The sequence below is a fragment of the Capra hircus genome, chromosome 5 (assembly GCF_001704415.2).
Source record: "Capra hircus breed San Clemente chromosome 5, ASM170441v1, whole genome shotgun sequence".
NCBI classification, from domain to species: Eukaryota; Metazoa; Chordata; class Mammalia; order Artiodactyla; family Bovidae; genus Capra; species Capra hircus.
In genome coordinates, this window is record NC_030812.1 from 12,251,506 (window position 1) to 12,275,338 (window position 23,833).

Consider the following 23,833-nt stretch of genomic DNA (forward strand, 5'->3'; position numbering starts at 1 on the left):
GCTTAAACACAAAAGAGAATTTCTTAGCCCCCATAATTTAAAATTTCCTGGGGTTGACTAGATGAAGGCATAAATAGACCCAGGTGCTTTATTATGTTTTGAGTATTTGTCTGTATTTTGTATTTTTGGTTTCCTCAGGGTTCACTGCTTTTTCTGGTACTCTGTCTATGTTAATGAGATGACTCCTACACCTCTATGCATATAGAGGGTTCTCAGGCTCGGAAGGAGCTGTCTTGGTGTGTCTATTAATCCTGAAAAAGGTCCTGAATAATCTTCCTAAGGTCGTGCATTCTTGAAACAGATCTCCATTGACAGTGCCTCCAGGATTGGAATAGAAGGGCGGAGGACCAGTTCCCTGTAGAAAGGGAACAGGCATCATAAGATGTCTACTGCTTGTGTTTAATGACTACAATGCAATATCCATAGTATTAAATTAATTTTTCAACTTCATTTTTAATATGGCTAAATCTCAAGCACATACATTTTTAAAAATATCAGGAAGAGAAAAACAAACCAAAATCAAGATATTTTCAGGGAAAGCAGACACGATGAGCTCAGTTTAACTTCCTATTTGTACGTTTACCTTGGCTTTAACCTCCCAGACTTTAAACCTGGGGTCTCAGTCTTTTGGCCTGAAATCTACATTAGATCAATGTGTGTTTTGTGTTGACCTGCAGAGTTCAATTTTCTCTTTTTAACTTGTGCCTTCAGGTGGAGCACTCCCTCTCCAGTTTATACAGCCCCTGATATTTACGAGATCTTTGATGTTTTATACTTCATCATGTACATAATAAATATATGTGTGTGTGTGTGTGTATAACCAGCATTTCCTTGAAATAATTTGAGATTGCATCTTTTTCTTTTCTTGAATGAATATATCTAGATTCTCTAGCGAAACTACCCCCCCCATGTCTTCTTTATCTAAATAATATGACGATACCATATTACTGATTCATAGTTTCAGTTCAGTTCAGTTGCTCAGTCGTGTCCGATTCTTTGTGACTCCATGAACCGCAGTATGCCAGGCCTCCCTGTCCATCACCAACTCCCAGAGTTCACTCAGACTCATGTCCATTGAGTAGGTGATGCCATCCAACCATCTCATCCTCTGTCATTCCCTTCTCCTCCTGCCCTCAGTCTTTCCCAGCATCAGAGTCTTTTCAAACGAGTTAGCTCTGGTGGCCAAAATATTGGAGTTTCAGCTTCAACATCAGTCCTTCCAATGAACACCCAGGATTGATTTCCTTTAGGATGGACTGGTTGGATCTCCTTACAGTCCAAGTGACGTTCACGAGTCTTCTCCAACACCAAGTTCAAAAGCATCAGTTCTTCAGTGCTCAGCTTTCTTTATAGTCCAACTCTCACATCCATACGTGACTACTGGAAAAACCATAGCCTTGACTAGATGGACCTTTGTTGACAAAGTAATGTCTCTGCTTTTTAATATGCTGTCTAGGTTGGTCTTAACTTTCCTTCCAAGGAGTAAGCATCTTTTAATTTCATAGTTTATTATTCATAATAAATAATAAATTATAATTTCATGCTTTATTATTTCATGAAAAAGAACCTTATCAGTTTAATAAATTTATACAAATGTTTATTTACTTTTGCCTCTGAAAATGATATTGTCAGAGGGAGCTTTTGGGGTCACATATGGCCACTTTGCTTCTTGTGCCTATTTTTTATACATTTTCGGGGGGAAAAGCTGGACAACTAGCATCTCGTCTCTGAACTTGTTTTTCTCATCTGCAGCCATTGGTTAAAAAGTTAACTATCTTTTGATGATGTTTGTTGGGCAAGGGTTGAAAGAAAAAGAAAATGTCTACCCACACTTATTCTTTGAGAAATTTACTCAACTAGATGAATATAATTCAGCTAGAATTTAATAACTGCATTTTATAGCTCACTCTGTGGATGCATATATAAACTGTGAAAACGCATAGATAAACCTCCCTGAACCCTAATGAAAATTGCTGCTGGAGGAGTGGTTGTTAATAAGATTGGGTCCCTCCACCTCACCATTTGTAGGAAATGAGATATGGCATAAATAGTGTCAAAGTAATGTTTTTAATATGGCAAGTTTCTTTAACAACACTTTACTGTTACCTCAGATGAACAGGTAATTCCACAAGAAAAGGTGGCAGTGATTTTTGATGTATTGTGTTTTATAACCCATGTGGTTCACAGAATTCTGCTACATAATTATGTTTCAAAATAGGTGAATCCTTCAATGATTTTAATTAAATAGTATAAAATACACTGATAGGTATTTTGTAACCCATAATATCATAAATATGCTTGGTATCATGTATACCTAGGAGCAATCTTTTTTTTTTTTTTTCTGTTTTTTTATGTAGTTAAGCCAGCTTTTCTCATGGAGAATTTAAGGACTATTTCACAAATATAAAAACATTTTTTGAGATATATATGCTATGTCACGTAACTTTCTCTAATATACAGAAATTATTCCTTGTTCTATTGCAAATCCTGAAAGTAAAGGAGTTTGCTTTGCTCACTTTAGCCCAATAACATTCTTTTGTGGTAGCAGCAGTTGTTAATCACATTTCATATTATCAGTTAAGTCTCTTAAAGATGCTTTATGCCCCAAACCTGAAACTAATGAAGCTGTTACAGTAGTTAACATGAAATGCTCATATTTATCGATGCATTTTATAGTATTATTTATTCATTTTTGTGCTGGGTCTTCATTGCTGCACAGGCTTTTCTCTGGTTGAGGCGCGTGAGGACTACACTGCAGTTGCAAAGCCAGGGCTTCTCCTTGCAGTGGCTTCTCTTGTTGGGGAGCATGGGCTCTAGGTCTCATGGGCTTCAATAGTTGTGGCTTCTGGACTCTAGAGCACAGGCTCAGTAGTTGTGGTGCACAGGCTTAGTTGCTCTGAGATATATGGGATCCTCCCAGACGAGGAATCAAGCCTCTGTCTCTTGCCTTGCAAGGCAGATTCTCTACCACTGAGATTCTCTATCACTGAGCCATAAAAGCTGTTGAGAATCATAAGCTCCTATTAGGTCCTCTACTTTGCTTTAAACAAGTAACCTAGATTTTTTAAAAAACATATTCAGTGTTCATAAATCTGTCTGCTTTGTAAATTGTAGAAAAAATCATATTGCTGGAAATTTTCATTTGGAATATAACTTGGAAACACATTTCATTTTGTAACTTCAAAACAATAATTCCTAAAGACAGGTATGCCACCACTGACCAGACTCAGGATGATTCTAAGAAGCCAGAGATAGTCTTTAAATTAATTCCTATAGTTTTATTTTTATGTTTATATTTTAAAAATATAACTAGCACAACCAAATACTGTTCTGGGAGAGAAAAGAGAAAAAAAAAATGATTTGGAAAACTATTAAGTAAGAAATAGCACAAATGATAAATGGTTATATCTGAAGTTTAGGAAGCATTGCATTAAAAGATTTTAAAACTTTGAGGACTTCTTTTATACAAGAGTAATTAATACCAAGTTATATCCAAACAGTGCATATGTATAGCTATCAGTTCAGTCACTCATTCATCTCCGACACTTTGCAACCCCCATGGACTGCGGCACACCGGGCCTCCCTGTCCGTCACCAACTCCTGGAGCTTACTCAAACTCATATCCATTGGGTTGGTGATGCCATACCACCATCTCATCCTCTGTCATCCCCTTCTCCTCCCGCCTTCAATCTTTCCCAGCATCAGAGTCTTTTAAGATGAGTCAGTTCTTTGCAGCACATTTCCACTTCAGCGTCTGTCCTTTCAATGAATATTCAGGATTGATTTCCTTTAGAATGGACTGGTAGGATCTCCCTGTAGTCCAAGGGACTCTCAAGAGTCTTCTCCAATACCACAGTTCAAAACCATCAATTCTTCAGCATTCAGTTTTCTTTATAATGCAACTCTCATGATAGAATAATTTTAAATTTTTTCTTTGGGAATAGTTACTTGAATTATATTTGTGTCCTAACTACTCTTGTTAGTTGCTTATATATGCTATGACAGTTTATCTTCACTTGATGTCTGCACAAAAAAGAAAATGAAACTCAGATAATTTGTGTAAGATTGCACACACAGTAGAGGAGCCAATATTTGAACTTAAGATGTTCTGACGCTACAAAGCTGCAACAATAGTATTTCTGCCCAAGCTGGCAGAAATAAACCAAGATTTTGAGGAAAAAAAAAATCTTAGTATACAACTTTCAAATTCAAGAAAATAGTTAGTTCAAAACACCTTTCATGTAGAAATAAAATACTAGGAATTACATCTAACAAAAAGTATAAGTTAAATTTTTTATGATAGTTCCTTAGTTTATTAAACTCAGGCTGTACTATTTTGTTAAAAACATCATGGTTTTGTACATCTGAGCTAAGTTGCCTTTGAGAAAGTACTATAGAAACTGTTTTAAATTGCCTAAACATTATCACATTTTAATATCACTTCAATCCATGTTACAGATTATAGTCATATAATGTGAAATTTAAAACAGTACCTAGTTGTACCTTTTTGTGTTGAGGTATAATTGACTGTAAGATTTTATTAGTTTCAGATGTACAATGATTCAATATTTATTTATATTGCAAAATGACTACTGTAGGAAATTGAGTTAACATCTGTCACCGTACACTGTTACAAATTTTTTTCCTGTGATGAGAACTTTTATTTAGCATCTCTCTCTTATCAACTTTTAAATATATGATGTAATGTTATTAACTAGTCACTTTGCCATGTGTTCATTATATCTCTAGGACTTACTTATCTTATAACTCACATTTACACCTTTTGACCCCCTTAACCATTTTGCCTACTTCTAACAATTCTACTGTTAATAGCAATCGATGTATTACATTTATTGCATAGCATGTATTTAGTCTTTTATTCATATTGTCAAATTTATTAAAATTCAGCAGTCCCCACAAGTTGTTTTAAGGCCAGTTTAACAGATCTGCCTTACGATACTCATTAATCTTTTCAGGTATAATAAATTTTCAGGGATAAGTCAGATGGACCATTGCTCAGTGATTTACACTGTCAAATCTTATAAATGCATAGCCGACTTTCAACCTTTTAACTACACTGCCCACTGCCATCAGAAATATAATTGATTTCTCGTCTGAAAAATACTCAGTATTCTTTCATTGTTATAGATTTATCCCAGCCAGTCTCTTCCAATTGCTACCTAAACAGGGAATTCAATAGAACACTGAATATTTCATTAGACACCAGATTTCAGAATGCAGATAATAAACTTAATGTGTTTTAATCAATTTTTTGATTATCTTACATAACAGAGGGGATTATTTCTGTTCATAATAGAGATTTTGCCACCATAAATTAGCTGTCATTTTTATTCTATAAAAATGTAAGTAATCATCTAATCTGAAAAGCTAGGAAAGGAGTAATACAATAAACTAATAAATTTAAGAGAACTAAAGATAGAAAATGCTAATAAAGTAGAATATGGAGAAACAATGGGAAGTAATGAATAAATGTAAGAGCTTATTCTATTAAAGGATCAACAATTTATGGCAAAGATCATGGACAAAATGCAAAATCTCAAATATGCAATATTGAGAATGAGAATGGGCCTGGATTCAGATATATGGAAGCTTAAAATAACAATATTAGTTATATATATTAAAATCTTAGTAATATGGATACTGTTCTGGGAGAATATAAATGATTAACATTAGCCCAAGAAGAAGTAGACAATCTGAATCAAAACCTTGGAAAAATTTGAAAACCACATTGAAGAATTTTCTCCCCCAAGAAATAAAGGCATTTCATGAGTAAGTTCTATCAAATCTTTAATCAAATAGTATTTGTTGCACTAGTTAGACTTCTCAGTTATTTTTGTGAAGCTAGATAAAATGGATAGTAAAAAGTCTGATGTAATTGAAAACCAAAAAACAGAAGAGAATAATGACAACGAAACTCAAAAACAGAAAGCAAACAAGCAAGAACAAATAACAAAATCACAACAGGCTACTTAGACTTATGAATATACATGTAAATGGCAACCTACCCCAGTATTCTTGCCCGGAAAATTCCATGGACAGAGGAGCCTGGTGGGCTATAGTCCATGGGGTCGCAAAGAGTCAGTCATGACTGAGCACATCAGTACAATATACATGTAAACATACCTTAAAATTAACATATGGATGCAGTGGCATATTAAAGATTATAACACCACTTTCACATGGGGTGTATTGTACGATTTATGGTGGAGTATTCGATACCACAATTCAGTTGCTGTGCTCTTTAAATTTAAAAAGTCAGAAGAGGCAAAAAATTATGATCATCTCCAGAAGTGCTAGGAAAGCTTTTGAGCAACATCTGCCTCAGTGAACAAGACATAGACTAGGAATAGATAAATACTTCTGCAACGTAATGATTATCTGTTTAAAGTTATAGAAATACCATATTTTATATTGAAATATAGTGGTCATTATGATTCAAATTCAGCTTCTTGAGGGAGTGGCAGTTTCTTATTGGTCATTATATCTCTCCATATCTTCAGAAGTTCGAACTGCATTTGTTGACTTTACAAATGATTTATGAAATTCATATCAGAGCAGAGGAGGTTACATTTATTACTAGAAGTGATAAGGTTAGCAATGGATATTAGATAGCCACATTTGTGGTTCTTTCAATGATTGTTTTGATCATTGTCACTAAACAATTCTGGACAACAAGAGCCTTCTTGAATAAGGTATTCAGAGTTGTATTTTCTTCAAGTTTCAGAAACAAATACATTTATGTTAGGGTTGATTCCTGTGTTAGTTTCCCAGGGCTACCACAATGAAGTACTGCAAATTAAGTGGTTTAAAATAATAGAAATTTATTGTGGCCCAGTTCTGGAGGCTAGCAGTACAAAGTGAAGGTGTCCACGGGGCATGGTCCCTCTGAAGCCATTAGGGGAATCCTTCCTTCCCTCTTTCCTGGGATTTGCTGGGATTCTTTGGAGTTGCTTGGCCCACAGCTGCATGACTCCAGTCTCTGCCTTTGTCGTCACATGACAATCTTCCTGTGTGACTTTGCCTTTGCACCCACTCATAAGGATCCCAGGCAGATTAGGGGCTCACTCTTGTTACCACATCTCATCTGCATTGACCCTTTGTCCAAATAAGGTATTGAAAGTTACAACTTCAACACATCGTTTTTAGGAGAGATATAATTCAGCCCACAATAGCTGCCTGTTGGGAGCTTTATTTTGAGGCAGAGTGATAGATTCTATTCCCAGTGTCAAGCACAATGCCAAGCACATGAGTTTTTAATGGGAGAGAGGGGTTAAGGGAAAGACTCCTTAACAAATCTAGAAATTTACATAGAACACATTTATATATCTCATGATGCCAAGAGATCTGTCTTCAGAGGAATTAATTTAGGAGCATAGAGCAGTGAGGGAAATGTCAAGTGCAGAGTTGTCACCATAGATGCCGTTCTAATGAGAGATTTGTTTGTTTGTTCAGGGTCAGGTTTTGAGGGCCCTTGAGAGGTTAGAAAGATGAGAGATTACAAAATGAAAGTGGTGAGACTACCTGATAATGGGGTTGAGCCATTCCTTGAATCCTCATTGAAAATAAGGCGTGAGAAGGCTATGAAAGTGAGATGTGTAGACATGAGGGGGGAAGTAAAGTGAAAAAGTGAAAGTTGCTTAATCATGTCTCTTTGCAACCTCATGGATTATACAGTCCATGGGATTCTCCAGGCCAGAATACTGGAGTGGGTAGCCGTTCCCTTCTCCAGGTCATCTTCCCAATCCAGGGACTGAACCCAGGTCTCCCACATTGCAGGCAGATTCTTTACCAGCTGATTGACTAGGGAAGCCCAAGAATACTGGAGTGGGTAGCCTATCCCTTCTCCAGGGACCTTCCTGAGCCAGGCATTGGACCAGGGGCTCCTGCATTGCAGGACAGTTCTTTACCAGCTGAGCTATGCTGGTGGGACTACCTGAAAATGGGGTTGAGCCATTCCATGAATCCTCACTGAAAATAAGGCATGAGAAGCCTGTGAAAGTGAGATCTGTATAAATGAGGGGGGACATAACACTTGGCCAAGTGGTTAGAGTTCAGGGCAAGGTTTCCTGCCAATTTCCATGGATATGTGCATGTAAGGAATGGAGAGGGGTGCGCAGAGGATACCAGGGAAGTCAACAGGTCTCTCAAAACAGAATTCAAGAGAGGCTATCAAACAGGAATGCCAGGAAGCGCTTGCCATATCTCATATCAGATGAATGGGGCTGAGAGACTTTGGTCATATTCCAGTGGCTTGGAGTCATCAGAGCTCTGGATACATGACTCATCAGGCTCTTTAGTGATTCCTGGAAGAAGGTGAAACAGCTTGCAGGTACCCACCTACTTGTTCACATGGCAAGAACAAAACCTAACACTTATTATATGCTTTGATTTTGTTTTAATTGATCATTTTACCACTTCGTTTGTACTTGAATACAGTACTGTTGTAGAACACCGGAACACTACTGAAAAATATGAGTAAAATATAAAAGTTATTATTGCATTCCTTACACATCTTATCCCCTCGTCTAATACATATCTTTTTACTTTTTTGTATATGTAGTTATAACATGTAGTTATACAAGCATAGTTTTAACTTCTCCCCTGCGTATGTGCATAACCAGTGATTTTTTACTCCTGAGTGTATGTACACATGTGTCATAATTTTCACTACTACCTCTGATTATATTGTTTCAGTTGGGTCTATTACATAGACAGCATGAATAAATGTCCAGTAGGATGGTTTCAAGACTGTGTTGCTTCATTCATTTCCCCCAATTACCCTTGGAGTTTGTTTTGTTTATAAACTGTTAGTAATTTTTCTAGAAATTAATTATTCAGGTTTCTTACCTAGTTCTTTTTTTTTTAACATCAAAAACATTTTGTATTGGAGTATAGCTGGTTAGAAATGTTGTGGTAGTTTAAGGTGAATAACAAGGGGCTCAAGCATACCGAATTCTCAGCCATTTTACCTGATTCTTTACTGAGATGTTTTTCTTGTTTATTTATAAGACTTAAGGTAAAAATAGGCCCCTCTGCTGCACTTATATGTCTAACACAAACATTTGTTCTGCAGGTATTTTCTCCTAGTTTTTGCTTGTATTTTTAATTTTCTTATGATACTCTATTGTATATAACTTGAGTCTATATATATATATATATATATAAATATATAATCCATAGACCCTTTCCTTTAAGGCTCTGCATTTATTTTAAAAAGTTATTGTCCATTTTTAAAATGTTTTTAGAATTATTTTTTCTTCAGCTACTTGGTCTACCCTGAGTATATGTTTTGTATTAAGTTGATTTTTTTCCCCCAAAATGAAACATAATGTCCCCGTAGTAATTTATTAACTGCTTCTCACATAGGCTAAATTATATGTAAACAAAAGGTTGTTATGGGCTTTATTTTGGTCTTTTGATAACCTACACCAAGAACAAATTGTTTCATTTAATATAACTTCTGGTATATTTTACATTTTAAAATATAAGTTTCCCATTCTTGTTATTTATTTTCAAGCACTTCTTGATTATTCTTCTGTGTTTTGTTTTTAATATGAACTTAACACAGCCTTGTTAAATTGTATTAGAAAAGTCCATTTGGGCTTTTGTTTGATTTTTCAGTGACTATATGTTCAAGGGAGGTAAACCGACATTGTTCTACTCTTGAAATATCCCTTCCAGATAAATGTATTTCTGTATTTATTTCAAATTTTAAATTTCCCATATTTAAAGTATTGTGTTTGGGAAAGTCTCACATGTTTGTTGATGATTTATTCTATTTTTTTTCAAAAAAGTATTTCTGCTAATGTGAATTAGATTCTTTTATTCCCACTCATTACAGTTTAAACTGGTTGTTCTGATTATTTAGGTTTTACTTTTTTCTAAAGATAACTGATTCCAAATTTTGTTGTTGCTCTATCATGTGTCTGGGTTTTAGTTGAAAGTTCTTTCTTGGATTTTTCCCAAATGTTATATTCTTATTTGCTGGGAGGCCTTTGCACATACTGTTTGTTTTGCCTGCAACATTCTCTGTTGTCGCCTCTTATGACCTCTTTATACCCTACTCCTCATTGTTTTTGCCTGGCCTCATACTTTTACATACCTGTATACTTCTCTGCGAATATTTCTTGATACCTTTCTTATTACCAGAATAGGAATATGAATAGTTGGTCCCAGATGTTACCATAGCAACTAACACTTGTTTCTTTTTAGTATGGATCATATTTACATATTGGGCTTCCTAGGTGGTACTAGCGGTAAAGATCTCACCTTCCAATGCAAAAACATCCCCTGGAGGAGGAAATGGCACACCATTCAAATATTCTTAGCTGGAGAATCTCGTGGACAGAGGAGCCTAGCAGACTACAGCGCATAGGGTTGCAAAGAATCGGATATGATCGAAGCAACTTAGCATGCACACACACACATTTAGATACATGATACCATGTTTTTGTTAGTTACAGTGCAGTCTCTATAAGGCCAGGGATGTTTAGGTACCATTCCATCCCCGGTACCACGCACCATGCTAAGCACATGAGCTTTAAATTGTGCACTAATCCATGGTGATTAAGAATCTAATGAATGATTTAAACTATGTATATATGGATTAATTAATGAGTTAATAAATTATTAAATAAGTTGATTAGTGATTTCACTGCTACTGCTAAGTCGCTTCAGTCATGTTCAACTCTGTGCGACCCCATGGACGGCAGCCCACCAGGCTCCCCCGTCCCTGGGATTTTCTAGGCAAGAACACTGGAGTGGGTTGCCATTTCCTTCTCCAATGCATGAAAGTGAAAAGTGAAAGTGAAGTCACTCAGTCGTGTCCAGCTAGTAGCGATGCCATGGACTGCAGCCTACCAGGCTCCTCTGTCCATGGGATTTTCCAGGCAAGAGTACTGGAGTGGGGTGCCATTGCCTTCTCCGAGTGATTTCACTAAGTGAAAATAAACTTAACAAAATGCAAGTTTGCTAGAAAACAGTCTCCAGTTTGCTAAGTATATCTAGTCAATTCTCTTATTTTCCAACTCATGTTATTAGTCATGTTCCCATTTAACTCTTTGTATTGATTTATTCCACTACTTTTTCCATTATGTATACCTATGAAAAAGCCATGTCCAGAAAATGTAAGAGTAGTAAAATTACCTCACAGGTAACATGGTTATTGTATACATACTGAGGTGGGATAAAGATTCTGGAATATATCATCTGATGTCAAGATCTGACTTCTCATTTCCTTTCTCCCACCAAACCCAAAATATTTTCTTTATGACAAACATATTGAAAAAAAAATTTTTTTAATTGATAAGAGAAAATAATTATGTTATATAATTGGATAACCAGCTAAGGGATATTTCAGCACAACAAATTCTGATATCTTGGTTAATCAGAAAAACTCAAATAGTAAATAATAAAGCATTTACTTCTATTCTGATTTATTAAAACTGTGATGATATTTCATGGTTCCTAAAATAGAAATAATCTGTTTAAAATCCTACTTGAGATGTGTAAGTGGCTATATAATTGATTTTTATTTATAGAAATACATTGTTTAAATGTATCTTTCAATTCTTTTCAATTCTAATCTGTAGACTTCCTATAAGATTAACCATCCCTACAGGAAAAGTGGATCAACTAAGGATATAAGTGTAGCTTTTATTGAAAATATTTTCAAAAGTAGAAATTAGTAATTATTTGAAATTAGGGCAGTTTAACCATGCTTGATGATTTCATCAACCATTTATATGTATTTGTGCATGTAAATTCTTGACTATATTTTAGCATTAAATTATCCACTCGAGTTTTGGATGCTATACTATATGCTGTAGGATGTAGAATGCTATATACTACATTCAAGAAATTTGTCCAAGTCTTCTGTCTTGTCAAGATGCCAGGATAGATTAAGGCAAGAAAATTAATATATGATGACCTAGACATCTGTAGGATGATAAAGAAGAAGTCAGAAATAATTTAATGGAGAAGCTAAATTGTAATACATACAGATTGATTAAAAAAGACACATAATGAAAAAGTTTTCATTGCAGGTTTTATAGTGTAAACCATCATATGTGATTATTCAGAGTACATATTATAGGCAACATAAAAGCTCACTTTACAGCTTTCAAAGTATTTAGTGAGTTTTTGTAAGTGGTTTGCAGGAAGAAGCTATCAGGTCAGGTGCCTGGGGTTCTTAGTTGCCTGGGGTGATCAGTCCCAGAGAAACCTACTTGTGTAATAAAAACACAGAGAAGATTGACAGGGTTATCCTGTAGAAGTAGTGTTTGGCGGGATTTCCCCCACTATATTGTCACAGGAACCAGAAAGACTGAGTCGCTCAGTCGTGTCCGACTCTTTGAGACACCATGAACTGTAGCCCCTTAGGCTCCTCTTTCCATGGAATTCTCCAGGCAAGAATACTGGAGTGGGTAACCTTTTCCTTCTCCAGGGGATCTTCCCAACCCAGGAATCAAACTGGAGTCTCCTGCTGTGCAGGAGGATTCTTTACCAACTGAGCTATCAGGAAAGCCTAGAGGAGCTAAAGAACCTCCTGATGAAGGTGAAAGAGGAGAGTGAAAAGCTGGCTTAAAACTCAGCATTCAAAAAATGAAGATGATGGTGTCTGGTCCCTTCACTTCATGGCAAATAAATGGGGGAAAAGTGGAAACAATGACAGATTTTATTTTCTTGGGCTCCAAAATCATGTAGATGGTGACTGCGGCCACAGAATTAAAAGATATTTACTCGCTGGAAGAAAAGCTATCACAAACCTAGACAATGTATTAAAGAGCAGAGACATCACTTTACCTACAAAGGTCCTTCTAGTCAAAGCTATGAGTGTTTCAGTGGTCGTGTACAGATGTGAAAGCTGGACCATAAAGAAGGCTGAGCACTGAAGAATTGATGCTTTTGAACTGTGATGCTGGAGAAGATGCTTGAGAGTCCCTTGGACAGCAAGGAGATCAAACCAGTCAATCCTAAAGAAAATCAACGTTGAATATTCAATGGAATTACTGATGCTGAAGCCGAAGCTCCATTTGGTCATATTAAGAAGAGGTGGCGAGAATACACAGAAGAACTGTACAAAAAAGATCTTCACGACCCAGATAATCATGATGGTGTGATCACTAATCTAGAGCCAGACATCCTGGAATGTGATGTCAAGTGAGCCTTGGAAAGCATCACTACGAACAAAGCTAGTGGAGGTGATGGAATACCAGTTGAGCTGTTTCAAATCCTGAAAGATGATGCTGTGAAAGTGCTGCACTCAATATGCCAGCAAATTTGGAAAACTCAGCAGTGGACACAGGACTGGAAAAGGTCAGTTTTCATTCCAATTCCAAAGAAAGGCAATGCCAAAGAATGCTCAAACTACCGCACAATTGCACTCATCTCATATGCTAGTAAAGTAATGCTCAAAATTCTCCAAGCCAGGCTTCAGCAATACATGAACTGTGAACTTCCTGATGTTCAAGCTGGTTTTAGAAAAGTCAGAGGAACCAGAGATCAAATTGGCAACATCTGCTGGATCATGGAAAAAGCAAGAGAGCTCCAGAAAAACATCTATTTCTGCTTTATTGACTATGCCAACACCTTTGACTGTGTGGATCACAATAAACTGTGGAAAATTCTGAAAGAGATGGGAATACCAGACCACCTGACCTGCCTCTTGAGAAATCTGTATGCAGGTCAGGAAGCAACAGTTAGAACTGGACATGGAACAACAGACTGGTTCCAAATAGGAAAAGGAGTACATCAAGACGGTATATTGTCACCCTGCTTATTTAACTTCTATGCAGAGTACATCATGAGAAACGCTGGGCTGGAAGAAGCACAAGCTGGAATCAAGATTGCCGGGAGAAATATCAATAACCTCAGATATACAGATGACAGCACTCTTATGGCAGAAAGTGAAGAGGAACTAAAAAGCCTCTTGATGACAGTGAAAGTGGAGAGTGAAAAAGTTGGCTTAAAGTTCAACATTCAGAAAACAAAGATCATGGCATCTGGTCCCATCACTTCATGGGAAATAGATGGGGAAACAGTGGAAACAGTGTCAGACTTTATCTTTTTGGGCTCCAAAATCACTACAGATGGTGACTGCAGCCATGAAATTAAAAGACGCTTACTCTTTGGAAGGAAAGTTATGACCAACCTAGATAGCATATTCAAAAGCAGAGATATTACTTTGCCGACTAAGGTCAGTCTAGTCAAGGCTATGGTTTTTCCTATGGTCATGTATGGATGTGAGAGTTGGACTGTGAAGAAGGCTCAGCGCTGAAGGATTTATGCCTTTGAACTGTGGTGTTGGAGAAGACTCTTGAGAGTCCCTTGGACTGCAAGGAGATCCAACCAGTCCATTCTGAAGGAGATCAGCCCTGGGATTTCTTTGGAAGGAAAGATGCTGAAGCTGAAACTCCAGTACTTTGGCCACCTGATGCGAAGAGTTGACTCATTGGGAAAGACTCTGATGCTGGGAGGAACTGGGGGCAGGAGGAGAAGAGGACAACAGAGGATGAGATGGCTGGATGGCATCACTGACTCGATGGCGTCTGAGTGAACTGTGGAAGATGGTGATGGACAGGGAGGCCTGGCGTGCTGCGATTCATGGGGTCACAAAGAGTCGGACACGACTGAGCGACTGAACTGAACTGAACTGAACTGTGAAGAACTGACTCGTTGGAAAAGACCCTGATGCTGCGAAAGATTGAGAGCATGAGAAGAAGGGGGTGACAGAGGATGAGATGGTTGGATGGCCTCACTGACTCAATGAGCATGAGTCTGAGCAAACTCAGGGAGATAGTGAAGGACAGGGAAGCTTGCTGTGCTGCAGTCCATGGGGTTGCAAAGAGTTGAACACGGCTTAGTGACTGAAGGGCTTCCCTGGTAGCTCAGTTGGTAAAGAATCCGCCTGCAGTGCAAGGGACCCTGGTTCAATTCCTCAGTCAGGAAGATCCACTGGAAAAGGGATAGCCTACCCACTCCAGTATTCTTGAGCTTTCCTTGTGGCTCAGCTGGTAAAGAATCCGCTTGCAATGTGGGAAACCTGGGTTAGACCCCCTGGCTTGGGAAGATCTCCTGGAGAATGGAAAGATTACCCACTCCAGTATTCTGGTCTGGAAAATTCCACTGACTGTATAGCCCATAGGGTCGCAAACAGTCGGACACGACTGAGCAACTTTCACTTAGCAACTGAACAACAACAGCAAATAGGTATGAACACATATGCAATTTGTTTATTGGAAATAAGGGTTCAATCATTCATTCAACAAATATTAGAGCCCTCAGAGTGATAGATGTTGGATGGTGAGAATAAACTGACAGAGTATAGTTTCTGTCCTCAGGTAGCTTGAAGTTTGGATTTAAAAATGTTAATAAAGCAACATCTCTTCTAAGCAAGAGATGCTTGTATTATTATGAAAAGGTAAAAACTTAGCTCAGCTTGGAGCTAAAGGAAGAATAATAAAGAGAAAGACAAGAGGAGTCAAACTAGAAAGACAAACGAACAAGTTCATTTAGGAGGAAAATTGTACAGAATTGACTGTGTAAGTTTCAGATGACTATTGGGCATCCACTAGGCAGCTAGAATGGTGTTTCTACTACTCATGAGAGTATTCTGCAGTAGAGGATGTAGTATTTAGGAGTAATTATACAAGTGTGTGAGTTGAAACGAACTATAAATAATTGTGGAGGGCATGTGTGTGTGTGTGTGTGTGTGTAATGTGTGTATATATGTAGATAAAGGAAAGAAGGACCATAGATGGCATCCTGGGTAACACCAGTATTAAAGGAGGTTGGTATTGAAAGTGGAACCATAAAGTGTGCTCAAAGAAAAAGAAAGAAACCTAGGGTATGCGATGCCATAGAAGCTGATGTATAGGACAGAAAGAAGGGAGAAAATGGCCACAGATCATGTACTGTGGAGAAGTATTTCTATGAGGATTTTGTGTCCCTGTAGGGGCAAAATATTGACATTAATCATGGGTCTAGAAACTGGGAAATATTATGCACTTCTGAATGTAGTAGAGGATAACATTTTGTCTGCAAAAAATGGAGAAGTAATAATTTGTCTCCTACAAAATGCATGGACACAATGACCAAAGAATTGAAATTCACGCTAGGGATTCCTTAGGAGCTGGGGATATAATTTATTTACGTCTTTGTTTCCAGCACTTAGTGAAGTCCTTGACACCTCCTTGGTACTAACAAGTGCTTTTGGATAGGACTGAATTAAACCACTTATTATTTTGCACTCATTTCATTATAGTGATGGATACTACACATGGTGATGTTGATGTCTAGGATTGCTTGCTGGAAGCAAAGAATGTTGCTAAATGTTGTTAAATGTTGCCCTCCCCATTGCAACCTAAAGTAAAATTGAGAGAAATCAGAATCTTTTTAAAAATAGGAGCCTGGCAACAGAAAGGAGGAGATTAGATCCTTCCTCTGCTTGTTTGAATTATAGGTTTTCTATTACGAATAGAGTTTTAAAATGGCACAGTGTGGGTCACGCTTTTGCATGTAGAAATGTTCATTCAAAATTAGCTGTGCAGAGAGAGTTAAACTATTTTCCATGTTGGAAAAACGATGAAAGACATTTTTCTGAAATCTCGTTAAAACAGCCTTTAATTTTATAATCATTGTTTATCCAGTGCACTGTAGGTGCATTTGACGACATGTATTAGAAAGCCTAGAAAAGAGGTTTATTAAGAGATTCATCCTGTTTTTTAGTGCCTCGTGTTTGGTTTAACTTTAAAACTGATTGAAAGTTGCTCAAATGGCCAGAAGCATTTTTGTTGTTGTAGTTCCTAAAATTATATTCATGTGGGCAGTGCTGGCTGATAGGCAGCAGGATTTCAAATAAATTAATTTTAGTTTTCTCAGAAGGAGGTTTTACATCATGGGGGAAAAAAAAAGCATCTTCCTCTACTCTTGTAGAAAAGTGAACAGATGTGAATTTGTTATTTGTGTAGTTCCAGTCAGTCCTCTGCAGATTTACAATTACCGTGACTTGAGAATTATTTCCTAGACACACCAGGAAATACAGTAATCTTGTCTTCCATTTTATTTTTTTCTCTTACGCAAAACGTAACTAATTTGGCCTTCATCTTGGGAGAAGTTGCTTCATATGTTGGAGAAGTTTCTTAAAGTACAACTGAAGTTTTGAGGGAGACCATCTGTATATTAAGATGATGAATTTTAAAAATTAATGTCTTGTCATCTGCTGCTTATTTTCATCTTGCATGCTATTCGTATAAATAGTGTACTAAATGATTACTGTGACTAAATTATATCTCATATCACTCACTTCTTTCAATTCTTTGCTCCAAAGAATTGCATGAGGCTCCCCAGCTGCCCTATTTAAACTGCAGCCCCTGCACTGCTCTCATACTCCTATTCTCTTTTACTTAATTCTTTTTTTTTTAACATTTATTACCTTCTAGTGAACTTTATAAATTCCTATTTAGCTGAATATAGTGGTATTTAAATAAGTACAACTGTTAGTTCATTTTGTATATGTAGGCTTTATGTAATCTCCTTGAAGACAGAGCTTATATATAGCCTAAGTGCCTGGTATAGTGGTTAGCTCATAGCACAAGCTTGATAAATATGTGTTGGATGCATATTTATATGTGCTGTCCATGATTCTGGTACATCCATTTTCCTTAAACTCTTTGTGTGTGAAGGGTGTGTCATGGATTATTTTAGGGCCTTGCCTCCCTGCTTTTTCTTTCTTCCTTCATCCTTGTTTACCTCTGTAGAAGAAGAATGAGTACCAAAAGATGCCCTTTTTCTTTACTCTTCCATCACTTTCAATTACAGTGCCCCTACATTGACTTTCCCCAGGCACCCTTATTTGTGGAAGTGACTAGATAGGGGGTTGGATGAAAGGCAAGAAGGAGGCGTGTTCTGATCTTGCTGTTCTGATAATACGGAGAATAGAGGGAAGAAATACCCACCAGTCATCTAGAGAAGAAGACCCAGATCCAGCCTGGTCAGTGTAACCACATCTCATCTCCAGACTCAGAAAATGACAGGCAAGCACTTTGTTAAAGAATGGAAATTTCAGGTTAGGGGATTCATCTGAGCTACCCTGAATTCTAAAGGTGTCCAGTTTTTAATGCCATTTAAATTCTATGAATTGCCTTTGGTTTATTTGTTTTAATGATTGTGTGTGTGTGTGTGTGTGTATCCCCTGTATCTGTGCCTAATTGATGTAAAAATTCTCAGGAAGTTCTCTAAATCTTCAAAGATCAGATTTTGGAGTCAAAGCAAACCTGAGATGTAAAATGAGTCCTCAGTCTCCTGAAACTTAGAATTGGAGAAGAGAGTGGAACTGTAATTATAAGCAACAACTGATATCAAAGAAAGATGGGCAAGATGGCCAATTTCTAGACTCTGCTCTAAAAAAAAAGTAATGGGAAGCATTCAGAGATGAGAAGTTTCTCTGGGCAGGGCCAGTACCTTTATAAAATATGAGGGTGGAGTAAACAGAAAAGACAAGAGAATAAAAAGCAAATGGTGCTGAAAGTATTCACCCATCTTCTCTTCATTGAACACCTCAATCCCCAGCCTTCCATCATTCCAACAAATCTTATGCTTCCCCACCAGTTCTTTTTCCGTATCTCCAGCCACGAATTTGCCTCTAGCTCCCATTGCTAGAACCTGTAAACAGTGACTCCCGCCACAAACAGATCCTTCCTCCCTTGCCCATTGAGTTGAGTGAAGGCATATGTCTTCTCATCACCAAAAGTAAACCTGAAAGGTTTTAGGAACATTGTTATAAATGGTGTTTTGTTTTAATTCCTCAAGTACTTCAGGATAAGCCCCTGAATGAATTGTTTCTAGGTTGTAAAATATATTCCCAGGCCGAAGGAGATAGGCTAAAACTTTCATTTTTGGAACTCCTCTTGCTTATTCTTAAGTTAGTAACTGCTACTGTAACTGCTGTAACTGCTGCTGACCTAACACCAATTCCTGCTGGTCTGTGAGATACATGATACCTTTTCCCCTTTCATAATTTATTGCTTCAACAGCAGACTTTTGTTAGAGCCCTGCTGTTAAGGGACAAAGAAAACACCCACTTCGTTGAACATTTATGTTTAAAGTGAGTGCATTGTACTAAATCTGTGTGTGCCTGTGGGAGCATCTCTATCCCACATTATAACCACATCTATGATGGAATCAGGGCCTGATTGTTTTCTATTTTGGTAATATTTTTTTTTGAGTGTGTTAATTCCTGTAGAATTCACGAATGTTCATTATTATTTTTTTCCAGTGCCTTAACAAACTAGTTTAAGTTAGATTTCCTTGTTCTGAACTTCCACCGTGCATCAGATGGCATCATGGTACCCTGTACACAACTTTGTTGCTGCTTTTTAAATTATCTCTCTTCCCTTCCAGTCATTAAAATCTCTATAATGGCCCTTTCAAGCTCTGTTTTGAATGAATGAATGAACAAATCAAGAATCTCATTACCTTGACTTTTACCGAGTAGGTCAGCCTTTGGCGTGTAGGTATATCCCAGCTTGGGGTTCCTCAGCAGTGATTGTGCACCATCCAACTGATAAATGTCTCTCCTTTAAAAAATGACATTATTATTAGTCATCCATGTTGCATAGCCCCTGTAAATAGCAGAGAATAAAAGCCAGTCTGTATACAGGTTAAAGTTCCATCCTTGGTAGTTACCTCTTTTAATTTGTGTTTTTAATTCTTAATTTTGCTTGTTTTAAATCACAAAATTCTCTTAAGAGGATGAGGGAATGTTTGAAAGAGATTTGACTAAGATCCCAGAAAATAGACCTATTTGAATAGTATTGGTTTTTGTGGGGAGAAAAGGAGAGAAAAGAGGGGTATTTGTTTTTGTGGGGAGAAGAGGAGTAGAAAAGAGTGAAAAGTTTTGATTTTTAAAAAGTTGAACACTCACCTTTGCATCATGGAGGCAGATTTGTGAAATACTAAGGGCAGGGGTTTTGGCATTAAACAGATTAGGATGAATGTTGCCCATTTATTGGTCTTGTGCTTGGTCAAATTGCTTAATTCTTATTCTTCATCTGTAAAATGAGGTTCTGATATCACCTGGTGTTGTAAGGATTAAATGAAGTGCCTGGAAACTCGATGTAATTGTATAATAATGAATGCTACAGAGTTTGTTAGCTGTTGGTTTTATCCTATTTCTAACTGTACACAGCTCTGCTTTTGTGGAGGATATTGCTTACACTCACTGACAAGCATTTGAATTAAGAGGAATGGGTCTTAAGCCCAAGATAAGTTACATAGATCAAAGTCTCCAGAGAAACAGAACTGATTGCGTATGTGCTATAGTAAAGAAATATATTGTAAGGCTTGACACATGCGATTATAGAGGTTGAATTCCCACAATCTGTCCTCTGTAAGCTGGAGACCCAGGAAGGTTGGTGGTGTGGTTGAAAGACCTTGCTTGAGAGAGCCTAGTGTAAATTCTAGTCTGAGTCTGTAAACCTGAGCACCAGGGGTGCTCAGGGCAGATCCCTGTCCCAGCCTAGGGAGAGAGGAAAAAATCTTCCCCTTCTCTTTTTGGTTCTAGTCAGACCTTGCTGGAGAAGGCAATGGCACCCCACTCCAGTACTCTTGCCTGGAAAATCCCATGGACGGAGGAGCCTGGTGGGCTACAGTCCATGGAGTCGCTAAGAGTTGGAGACGACTGAGCAACTTCACTTTCGCTTTAAACTTTCACGCATTGGAAAAGGAAATGGCAACTCACTCCAGTGTTCTTGCCTGGAGAATCCCAGGGACGGCGGAGCCTGATGGGCTGCCATCTATGGGGTCGCACAGAGTCGGACACGACTGAAGCGACTTAGTAGTAGTAGTAGTAGGCCTTCAATGGATTAAATAATGCCCACCCACAATGGGAAAGGCGATCTGCTTTACTTCATCGGCTGGATACATCACTAATCTTCCTGAGACATCCTCACAGATCCACTCAGAAATAATGTTTCGGGACTTCCCTGGTGATCCTGTGGCTAAGACTCAACACTCCCATTGTCGCAGGCTTGGGTTCCATCCCTGGTCAGGGAACTAGATCCCACATATTACAGCTAAGACCTGACATAGCCAAAGACATAAACATTAAAAAAAAAAAGTATAACCAGATTTCTGAGCTCCCTATGAAATTGACACATGAAATTGACTGTCACAAGTGTATTGGTTATAATGCACTTCTTGGTGAAGTTGATTTGGTATTGGAGGCTGTAGTTTATCCACCTTTGAGGCAAGTCTGAGATGTTTATATATTGGGGTTGGCATGTACAAATACAGAAAGAAGAGAAATTTGTTGATATAGAAAAGAAAAAAGCACCGGGTATATGAGCAGGAGAGAGAGGGCAATTATTAATGCTTAAACTAAGAACAGGTATGTATTCCCAGTCTACCACTGTGGAGTCATGGAAAGACAGTGTGGAGTCATGGAAAGACAGTGTGATTTGAAGCCTGGCAGTTTTGAACTTAAGTCTCATCTTGAGGCTTTGCAATTATATTACCATGGGCAAGCTGTTTAACATTTCTCTCTGATGTTTTCACATCTCTAAAGTGAAATGAGTAATAATAGTTTCAGTTGCTGATTTTAAGTATGAAAAGAAATAATATGGAAAACACTATCATAAAGCCATCCAGCATAATTCTCTTTCTTACTTCCTATTAAGTAGTTTTTTTTTAACTAGGAAAGTATATTCACACCTATTATTATTGTATGACAGGTAGAGGAAAATATAGCCTTAATTACATATTCAAAAGACAGGTATAATGTTAATTATGCATATATTAATATACAGTATAGTCTGCAAATCCTATATCCAACAATAATTAACTAAGTAGATTTGAGTAACAATTAATGGCAACCCACTCCAGTACCCTTGCCTGGAAAATCCCACGGACAGAGAAGCCTGGTAGGCTACAGTCCACGGAGTCGCAAAGAGTCGGGCATGACTGAGCGACTTCACTCACTTCACTCACTCTGATTTGGTGGTTCCTTATTTGTAAAATAGGGATTATACCCTTATAGGTTTATTAAGAGAATTACACAAGATAATAATTGTGAAGCATTTTGTTCAGGACCTGTTACAGAATAGAAATGGACTTATATGGGTAAATGTTTCACAGTCCAAGTTTTAAATCAGAAGTATCTTTGTAATGAATGCTCCCTTTACCTGAGTCTTCATCTGTTTTTCAGACATGTTACTATAGTAAGGCTACATTTCGCTTTCTTCAGACCCTAGGCAAAAGGTTAATTTTAAAATAAAAAAGGTAAAAGCTACAGCTTATTCATTTTCCTAATATTAATTAATGGGGTTTTTAGTAATACATTGGAAAAATAAAAACAATTTTTTTTGTGCATGCTTACTGCCCCATATTTGATAGGTTAGAATAAAAAATAATTATCTTTAGGATAATAGGATGTCATTATTATACTTTATTCAGTTGGCAAAGTTTATATAAAATCAAATTTAGAACAAATAAACAGATCTCTGTCAAAAGAAAGATACCAGAGAGGAGGCTTAACTGTGTTCACTGAAACCGGATTGGCTGGCAGTTCTGTGACGCTCGGAGGGGATATCCAGTGAACAAGGTTCAGCTCTGGGGAGGCATGTGACAGAGCTGTGTGTGCGTATCTGTCTAGTTCACGTCACATGGTGGTTGTCTTTTTCTCCATCTCCGTTTTCTTTCTTCTTCATGTAATAAAAATACAGAGCACGGACACGATATGCTCATTAGCCTCTTTAGTGGAATTTAACCTTTTCAAGACGTGACATCTTTTGATTTTGCTCAGAGGACATATAATAATCATGTATAATAACTTAGCAATAGTTTAAAATAAGTATCCAATTAAACCGTGCTTTTTTTAGCACACATATTATTCTAATAAATTGAAATTGTATGTTTTAAGTAAAAAGTTAACTTTTTATATGTCCTTTCTCTCTTGGTACTTTTCTATCCAAAATTCTCTTTGTAAAAATGTTATTTTTACCTATTATATTGAAACAGTTTAATTTAGAAAAAAAAGGAAAGGAGAGAAGGAAAGTTTGGTTTGTTTTGAGGAAAAAAAAATATGAGTAGAGAGAAATCTTTTGCTTAGTCCTCAATAGAAAATCTGTTATCCTAGAGTGACCTGAAAGCCGTAGACATGCCATGTGAGACCAGAAAATTATATAACTTTGGCTCTGAAATCTGCCATGGAACACAGATTCAGTCACTTATATCTCACTGAATCTTCTGAAAAGAAAATTCTACCTATTTTCATTTCACTTGATAACTATGAGTTCCCTTCTTTTTAGTTATTTGGGGATTGAGAGGATTAATTAAAATGTTTTCATATAAAAATGCTACTAATGCATTACTTTTTTGGGCAAAGAGTGAAAACTCTTACCACTCTGATGTCTGGGCATTTAATTTAAGAGTTCCTATTTCATGCACCTGTTATGCTCTTGAATTATTTAAGTTTAATTGAATATTTTAATTGCAAATTTCATACTTGGCAGTTGCCTCATCTGGTTATCACTCAAAACCAGACAACCCATGCTTTGTATTCATTCAAATGTAATTAAAATAAGTTTTCCTTAAATTTTTCTATGAGAGCCATACTAGATATTAAATATTTTATAAATAGAAAAAAAGAAAACATAAATGAAACAATACATGTGCTTCTTTTATCAGTAGAGAACAGATAAGAAAGTTAGTGATAAGAAATCCCAAATAATATTAGCTTGCTGCTAAGTCACTTCAGTCGTGTCCGACACTGTGCGACCCCATAGACGGCAGCCCACCAGGCTCCCCCATCCCT

General features: G+C 37.2%; 1 protein-coding gene across 1 annotated transcript in view; it reads left to right on the top strand.

Annotated features, from left to right (window-relative positions):
- The window catches only part of TMTC2 (transmembrane and tetratricopeptide repeat containing 2), a 433,234-nt gene that overhangs the window by 239,651 nt on the left and 169,750 nt on the right, over nucleotides 1-23,833 (top strand). The window lies entirely within an intron of this gene.